This window comes from Bombus bifarius, unplaced genomic scaffold (genome assembly GCF_011952205.1).
Source record: "Bombus bifarius isolate JDL3187 unplaced genomic scaffold, Bbif_JDL3187 scf7180000008194, whole genome shotgun sequence".
Lineage (NCBI taxonomy): Eukaryota > Metazoa > Arthropoda > Insecta > Hymenoptera > Apidae > Bombus > Bombus bifarius.
In genome coordinates this window covers 531,430-540,583 of record NW_022884502.1, presented here as the reverse complement: position 1 = coordinate 540,583, position 9,154 = coordinate 531,430, and the positions used below count along the sequence as shown (strand labels likewise).

The window sequence follows — 9,154 nt, the reverse complement described above, 5'->3', positions numbered from 1 at the left end:
AAAAATAATCATCCCATTCCCATGCATAGTTCTGCTAGGCGTCTTTTAATTGCCATTATTTTCTAAATGTTTCCTTTTCATAAATAGCACAACCTTGAACGAGAACTGCAGACTTAAAGAACTTACCTAAATTTTGAATCGTCTGAATCCAAGTTTGAACGAAATTCCAGTATCAGACACACAGTGACAGACAGAAGAAAGTTCAAAACTGATACACTACATACGAATTGAATTAACTTTTGTATTAGCAATATTTTACCACACTGATAATAGTCGTCTATTCTGTGAAATTGTACGTCTATTACATTTATTCATCGCCCTCGTTAAATATGAATCCATTTCATAAAATTACCATGTCTTTCTATTTCATAATAGATCATCATCCGCCACTCTATATACATAGTGTATATAACGAAATCAGTATGCCAATGGGTTAGAGAATTCGATGAGAAGCAAAAAAAGGAGGCATCTCGCAGTAAGAAAGAGTAGGAAATTAATCGAACAGGCACGCGAGAGATCCAAGGAGTACAGGAAGCACATATTAAGGTGAAGGAGAATATAGAAGTGCAGGAATACCGGGTGACACTCGCGTATAAAGCGAAAGAAGGGGTGGTAAATAAGGGATAAGGAAAGAGTGAGGCACGCGAGGGGTGAAAGGAGAAAGAAGGAAAACAAGGAGGAGGAAAGAAGGGAAAGGCAATAGGTATAGAACATAGAGATAGAAACGTGTGGTACGCGTACGCCCCGCCCTCTTCTCGACTCGACTCGTCGCCCTCCTTCTCCCTTTTCCTCTCGAACCCCTGGCGATAGGGTTCCGTTGGTCGTGCACCCTCTTCGACCCTCTGTCGGTGTAGCTTTCTCTGTCTCTCGTCTTTTCTCTCCTCTTTGCGCTCGTTCCCTAGCTTACCTCATACCATTTTCGATGGATCGATGGTAATTCGGGTAACCCTCCGCGGCGTGGCGCCACCGTCGCCGCCACAGCAACTCAGCCGCTCAGTCGGAACTCGGGTTCACTCAGTCTACGACCGTTTGCCACGAGACTTCGATCACATCGGTCTTTCCTCGTCTCTCTCTTCCTCTCCTCCCTTCTTTTTCCCGCTTGGAGGACAGAAAGCAACTACCACCACCACCGCCACTCGACGCCGTCGACGCCGACGCCGCCGCCGCCACTATCGCCACCACCACCGCCACTGTCACCGCCACCGACGACCGGAGAGACGCACGTAGTCTAAACGTGAGACTCGTACGGACGTTGTCGTCGTCCTCGCCGGTTGCCTCTTCGTACACTCTGTTTTTCGAGCCAGCCCTCCGGTTGTACATCGACTTCGTCCACCGTCAATCATCGTCTCCGATCAACAACAAAAAAGGTCAGTCACATTAATATCCCATTTTATCCGATGTAATTCACGCATCGTTGTATACACCGGTGATCACCGTAACTCTCGCTTTTCCGTTATTTAATACGCGGTCTCTGTATGCTACGTAGTCTCTCGCTCCTCCCTTGTTGTCGTCGACACGTTTTTCTACACGTTCCGTAGAAAGACGTGTTATTTATACGGTCTGCTTGTCCTTGTTGATACAACAATACACGCGAGGTTGTTTGGCGTTATCGGAAATATGGCCATGTTTGTTCTTCTTTATCGTGTTAGACGATCGAGCTGCGATATCTGTAAGAATTTCGACGGACGAAACCTGCTGGAAGAAATCCGCGGGAGGAATCGAAATATTTTGAACACGAAGCCGCGTCGAGTCGAGTTGCAGCTAAGTTCACGATGCATCGCGCGTACCCAAGTACGTTGTCGTCTCTCGTCGGCGTATTTTCCTCTCTGTTTTCGTCTATCTGCCTCTGTTTTTCGTGGCCGCGAGAGGCACCAGTTCCGGTGCCACAGCTCGATAAAACGCAAGGGTTAGGCCGCTGCAGGTCTCCTCCATCGATCTTGAACGCTAAGTCGCCGACGTTCGTGGCTTTCCACCTTCTCTGGTGGCCGTGTGCACGGTGCACCCGTCGTCAAAGTCTCCGCGCGATTTCCCCGCGGAAACCTCCGCCACGTCGTTATCGCTCCCTTCGTCGCACGTACCCCGCACCGTACTGCCTTTAACCTCTTGCCGTGTATTTCGCTTCGACGAATTTCGCGTTGCTAACGAACCATGGGAAATTCCGCACGCGCATCTCCGATCCGTAAACAAACTTCTAAATGAAATTGAACGTAAACAATTCGAGCAGTAACATTTTTTTCTCCCCTGTTCTCTCCGGCCGATATGCGGAAAGATACGCTCCGTTGCAATATTTGCGTACGAATTTTACCGTGATGTTTTCGCAAGCGAAACGGTGGAAATTGCATTCCGGGCAACCGGAATGTTATGTTAACGTAGCGTTATCATTCTCCGTATTGGGTAAACCGGGGTTCCATTAGGGAAATGTAGCTTCGGAGGGTCTTAAATTGAGTGGCAGTTAAAAGGGAACCATTTCTGTGATGTATGCGGCTTGATGGTACGTTGAAGGTGTATCGAGAGCGCATCGTTCGTTGCTCCGAAACGAGCGTGTTCTCGAGGATAATCCATTTGGATCGATGTCTAATTCAGCAACCATCTGCCTTCGATATTTACGTGCCTTTCAGTAGCGCGAATGAACTTTCGCTATTCTTGTTAGCTTTGAGAAATAGAAAGGCAAATGAATGGGCGAAAAGATGCCAAGAGTTCGTTTTGGAACGTTAGAGAGATACAACGATGAACGAAAGAAAGTTGTAGGGATAAGCGACACAGAAAAGTATTTCAACCATTGAAAACAGATTTATTTGACAAGAACGATTAAATTCTTCGGAATTAACGTAGTAAGAAAACGTTCAGTACGAAGTTACTATTAATGTAATGTATTTGTACTCGTGCACAAGTATGAATTTTAAACTTTCATACTGCCCGCCACCGCAAGGAAACGACGAAGGAAGATCGGAGATCTTTTGTTCCTTTTTCTATACTTATACAAATGGGAGCATAAATGGACGCATAAGTGGGATGGTACAAGCAAAAAGTCTTCGAAACTAATTATTCAAGTTCCTTCGTTTATTCGTTTCGTCGTAGGATATTAAGCGGCATTGCGATTATCTCGTACCGCGTGAAATTCCTAAGAAAATATAATCTTCCGAAGGTACAGCAATCGAGGGAGGTTTCCAGCGTCTCCACCAAAGTTTTCAATATGTAGATTCGAATTTACCAAGTTCAAGTGATATTTAAGGCTCGAAACTTGCCGTGCGAATTATTCGCAAATCCATTTGTTGGTTGGCGATCGTCGAACCCTCTCCTTCGTAGCGTAACGTGAATTCGAAATTTCTTTAGCAGACATTTCTCAACTTCAAGAAGTTAGCTTACCTCGAAAATTAATTTCCTTTTGTCAAGCGGTGTTATTACCAACTTTACTTTATACTTGTTAGTCGGTCGGAAGGTTCGATTCGTCGTTGTCACAACCATTTGCCAACTCTGTGTCTGCCTACCCAATCTCTGCAGGTTCTCCAACCATTTAACTTGATAAATGTACGTTGCACGGCCTCGTAATTAATGACAGAGGTGATACGCTGCTGTCTGATTATGCGAATAGGCTTAACTCCGGTGCAATGAATCACAGACGTCTGTCGGTGGTGTGTCTGTTACCCCTGACGATCGTCGAACATATTCCAAAGCGTCAATGGTTGACTTGTTCTTAGCCGGCTGACCGTGGATTCATGAATCACGAGACGTCAGCTCCCGGACGAAGTAGTATATACTATCCTCGTGGTAGAAAATTCTCTCAAAAATCTCTCGCCAGTTGCTCAAAGATTCCGGATTTACACAGATTCACGCGAGAAAATGATTTCTTATCTCCGGACGTTATTTATCCCGACTCACGCGAAAAAATAATTTCTCACGACTTGAAGAGTAAGAATAATTCGATATTGGAAAAAGGTCGAACGTATAATGAAACGTTCGCTTCTCGTCAATTTCTCAGTTTCATTACACAAGTAAGTACACGATTAATATTCGATTCTCAAAGAACAAACGACGTACTTCTATAAATTCATTCTTTGCAAGAAGATGAAACAAATGATGATAACTTGTGAGATAAAAAGGAACAGTTTTTGTCACGTCGTGTCTTCTTCTTTTTTATTCTTATTTATTTATAGACGCGAGAAACTCTAAACGAATAAAAAGAAAGAGGACATACGGAGTAACCTATAAATAAGACAGTGAGATAGGTCGGATAAAAATCTAAAACAAGGTAGGAGCTTGTATGTGTTGAAATAAATGAGGCAATTGATGAAAAAAGATCAGCGGTTGCAGTGAGCATCGATCAGTGTGGCTTCTGAACCACTCGTCCTTCAGATAAATTGCAAATTATTTTCCGATTATTACCAGATGCTTGAAGCGCCTAATTATTTCATTTATTTCATTTATTACGACACGATAGCTTGTTTAGATCGCGCAAGTATAGTTTGTCGAGGAAGAAAATACCCGAGAACGAGGAGTTAGATTTTCCCTCTATCAGGTAGGGATTTTTCCGTTCTTTTGACTGTGAAATTTAAGTTCACACGCGTCGGAGCTCTTTCTCACGGCCCTAAGAAAATTCTGTCTGTTCGCATAGAGTGGCCTCTTTCCGCATTCCTACGGCACGTAGCATCGAAATTGAGACGTCCTTCCTGGGGAGTAACGTCTCCTCGGCGTTCTGCCCGACCGCATTACCATTTTTCGGCAATCGAACCGAATCGATAGCTCGCTACTCTGGCGCCGTTGCTTCGCCGTCGAGGCGTCGTTAAATCGACCCCGATTCGACCCTATAAATCGCGTGTAAACTGACTTTCTTTCTATTTCACCGTTTCGTTCGAATGCTATCTTACCGGTCGTAATTTACATTTTGCGTCAAGGAGATGCTGATTTCAGATAGTCCAGTCTGAGACTTATTACGTTCTCCGGAGTGCTTTGGGATTTCAACGAATATCCGACCGGAATCTTGGCGTTGATCAGAAATAATGTCGCGATTAGCTCTCTCGATAGTGACTCGAACGTTTACGATTTATGTGTATCTTATCTGTATCGTCGAGAATATTGCTCGAGTTCTTTCAATATCTGAGGATTTCACTCTTTCAACGTGGATTAAAATCTCGGGGTGCTGCAATAAGTATATTTGAGAAGTAAAAAAGGAAGCCGATTCGTGTGGATTTTGCATATAATTATTTACCTATTGGTTAATACGTACTCTTCATGTGGTAGATATTAAAATAGGAAATACATAATGATTTATGTATCCTCGGTAAAATTATCAATTTTAACAATTCATAAATTTGCCAATACAGCTTCAGCGAAAGAGTTAAAGAACGTTGGACAATTTTCCCATTTACTTCTGAAATACTTGCATCCAGTTCTATACGCACGTACATATAGAACCTCGTGTTCTCTTCGTCTTTATCGATTCAATTGTATCTTTCTAACGTTAACGAATATTTCAAGCTTAAGGAAAATATGAAAAAACGGTTATTGGTATGCTGGACGTTTCCTTCAAATATTTCAAACCTGTTTCGTTTGTTAAAATAGGAGGAAGATTGAATTCCAAAAGCTCGAGAATAGCAGTAGGGTTTGCGTGAAATACGGTGACCCAATAATAGACACGGACAGTCGATCGCTTTAGTATTCGGAAGATCGTTCGAAATAGGAAGGCACTGTCATATTTTCTACAACGAATGATTATCCGATAGTCAAATTGCTTTGTCGATGGGATGATTCTTTAAACGACGCGATGTCCTCTTAACCCGGTCACCGGGTAGCGTAATGGACGACCCACCCACTTTCTTGGCTGACCAAACACCGACCGATACTACTAATCCCTGCGCCGAAAAATCTAACCTGATCGACCGATAATCGAATATCGGATTGTACTGAATCATGTTCGGCGAAACGCTGAAATGTTGAAAATGTACGAAGGGAATAACGTAAAATAAATCAACGAACGTTCGAACAATGAAGTACGGGAAGCTCGTTAAGCGGAACAATTCGTTTCTATTCGAGGCATAAAAACGATTATAATAACGTAGCGAGGGTTGGAAAGGCGATATCGCATACAAAGATAAATTACAGGCCATTGGTTCGAATTATACTGTTTATCCACTCGCTAAAAGCGAACCCTCGAAACGGTGTGTTTCTGTTGAAAGAAGTACTAACCGCGTTACCATTAAGCAAATTTAGCAGTGATATTTTTTTCTAAGTGAGGGTGATTTAGAGGGTGTAGAGGGATGGAGACAGACCGGTGAATAAGAGAAAGTGGCGGTCTGAAGGACGAGTTGTCGAGTAAGGCTAAAGAGGGGGCGACAGTTCCCTCTTAACGAATTGGAAAGCGTACATACCTAATGCCAGAGAGCTTTCGTGGAAACTAATTTCGAGCAGTCTGGACTTACGGGCCCATGAGTTCGTAAGTAATTTTGGAAAGGCTTTGAGAGGTCGCGATGATAATTCGACCGGCGTCAGACTTAGGCGAACTAAGGGTAGGTCGTGGTGCGCCGGCCTGGAGCGTTAGATGAAGGAAAAAGGGCGGAACCGAGCTGGAAACAAACGGAGGCTCCAAACGTATATTACAAGATTCGTAACTTACCTCGACATCGATCGAATTCGATTGCAGTGGCGAATGTTTTGAACTTGAACGAATCGAAATTCTTTAATGATCAGACGAAAAGAATGAGACGTATGGATAAGCCCATTTAACACAACATGAACAAACACATTGTGCTTTTCTCCGTGTTAATATATTTTTATTAACTCATTCGCTATTTATTAAAATTACGACGATTATCGCGGCAACTGTGTAACAAAAATTAGAAGAAAATCGTTTGATTGATTATTTAATCCTTAAAGTCTAGTGGATTTTATTTATAGTTATTTCATATTTGTTGGTCGATGTATAAAAATCTTGGTGTAGTAAATTTTAGAATAGATTTTCGAAAAAAAAAAAAAAAAATACAAAGTATAGAGGTATACAAAATTGCTAAAACAAACTTCTCGTTATGATATTTGGAGCGTGTAACAAATATCTGTATTTACACATATCTTTAGACGTGTTCATACAAATCTGAATTTGCAGAAAAATCCATTGTTTTAACAATTTCTATTTTCTGACGTGCTCATGCGCTATATCGCTTTATTTGTTCATCAAATACTATTCCGTAAATCTCTGCTCATACCATTCTTTTGACCTTTTGATCGCGAAATACAATGAACAAATAGTTTAATCCATTTGATCAAACCACTTCGATTATGTTGTAACGTGTTCGCGCATTTCAAGTCGATCTTTATCCTCCGAGCTTCAATTCCTATTTTAAGCCACCTTTTGTTCGTTACTCTGTGTACATGGTGTTATAATCACCTTGTTTTTCAACGGTTCAGTATCAATTACGTCACTTTGCTGTTAAACGCTTGATTGTATTGTTTACTCTGTAGCTTTTCGAAGACCTTTAAAGCATAGCATCTTGTTAGGAAACTATTACCTTTTACCTTATACACAGAACTTTGTAGTTAGAATTAGGATCTCGATAGGTACATCTATTTAATCGAATGAACAGGATAAGAAAGAAGACCGAGAACGTTTAACCGAATTCTCGTTAGCTCGTCCATTGTGAGAAACTTTGGAGCTGCTGTCAGATGTTGAGATATGGGCGTGAGGTCCTACAATCAGGACAGTCTTTCAGACGATTCGAAATAAGTCTCGAGAAATAGGCAGGTACAAAGAAAAAAGGGCAAGAATTTTACTGCTATCGAATTGTTGAATAAATATTAGCTGTTGTAGTTTCAAGTTGTTCGTTTTGGAAGAATATAGAATGTCATCGTCGAGCTAATAGATTGATCGAAAGATTCCAGCCAAGTAGATTGCTCGTTTTCTATTCCAAAAACGATATCCGAAAGGATTTTAACTAAACAATGTTACAAAATAAACAGTTGTTACCTAATTATATAACATTACTTCGAACTTTTTTAAATATTATAATATAAAGCGAAAAACCTATCACATGCACGTCACTGTATTTTATGCGAATCCGCAATCTACTAATTTTCACGAAAACTAGGAACAAAACCGCGGTGTCCTAGAACCCCGTAACCAGCATGCCCCTTCTGCGCGAAATGTATTTTGGCAAAGAATAGAATTAAATTTTTACTCGGCATTCGTACATTTGCCTGGAGCACAATAGTTCCGGCGGAATGCAAACAGAGGAACCAGTGCATCCGGTCGTCGATTTTAAGGTACAAACTCCACACACTGTTTTTCTCATGCAGTTTCAGCATTCGTTGCCGGCTGTTATCCTTGGCATCGTGCTCCTTTTGTTCCTCGCGTATGTCTCTTTCGGCCTTTCCTCGTTCTATATCTCGCCTCCCTTTTGAAATGACAACGCACCGAGAGACGGCATCCGTCGTCCTAATTCCTGCTTTTTCTTCTTTTCTTCTTTTTTCTTTCGCCAAACTGTGCGCTACTGCATCACGTAGACGGTACGTTACGCGCGTTCCGTCATTCTATAGATAATTTCGCAGAAGATGCATAACGCGTGTCCCGTCATTCTAGATAATTTCGTTGTGTGGTCGCGATTGCACAGACACGATGAATCGTTTTCCAGCCAAGCCCCTTGATTATCGATCGGCCACGGCATATCGTCAACGATTATCAGTTTCGAATATAGCCTGTGCTATCCGTTGCCTCGTATATCGGCTATCGCCTCGTGTACACCGCCGTCAGCTCGATTATGCTTATATCTCGATAACGCGATTGGTCCCACGCGAAAGATTAAACCCCTTGTCGCCGTGTAATTCACGGAAAGTTTCGCGTACAATTTCACCGAATTCGGCTGTGTATCACCACCTCGTAATCGTCCCCGATCGGAACGATAAAATTTCTCTTCCCCAAAATGATAAGGTACGCTCCAATAAATATCAGAACACTGGCTGGCCTCGTATTCAGCGCGATAATCCATGCAGATTATTAAAGAAATTATCGTAATTTTGTACTGGCGCAGGATTACGACTTGAGAATTGAAAACGGAGAATTGTGAAAATTATTTGCAAGAATTTCGAAGAAAATTGATAAACTATATGTCGCAACAGTACTGTGGTGTAAATGTTACCGGTAGAATTTGAAATGAATTACATAATTCAC

At 42.0% G+C, this 9,154-nt stretch overlaps 1 protein-coding gene across 1 annotated transcript in view; it reads left to right on the top strand.

Annotated features, from left to right (window-relative positions):
- The first annotated feature begins 1,008 nt into the window (after positions 1-1,008).
- The window catches only part of LOC117209904 (complexin), a 320,967-nt gene continuing 312,821 nt past the window's right edge, over positions 1,009-9,154 (top strand). The window contains exon 1 of the mRNA XM_033452363.1: positions 1,009-1,364. The gene's annotated coding sequence lies outside the window, so the exon portion shown is untranslated. The remainder of the gene's footprint in view (positions 1,365-9,154) is intronic.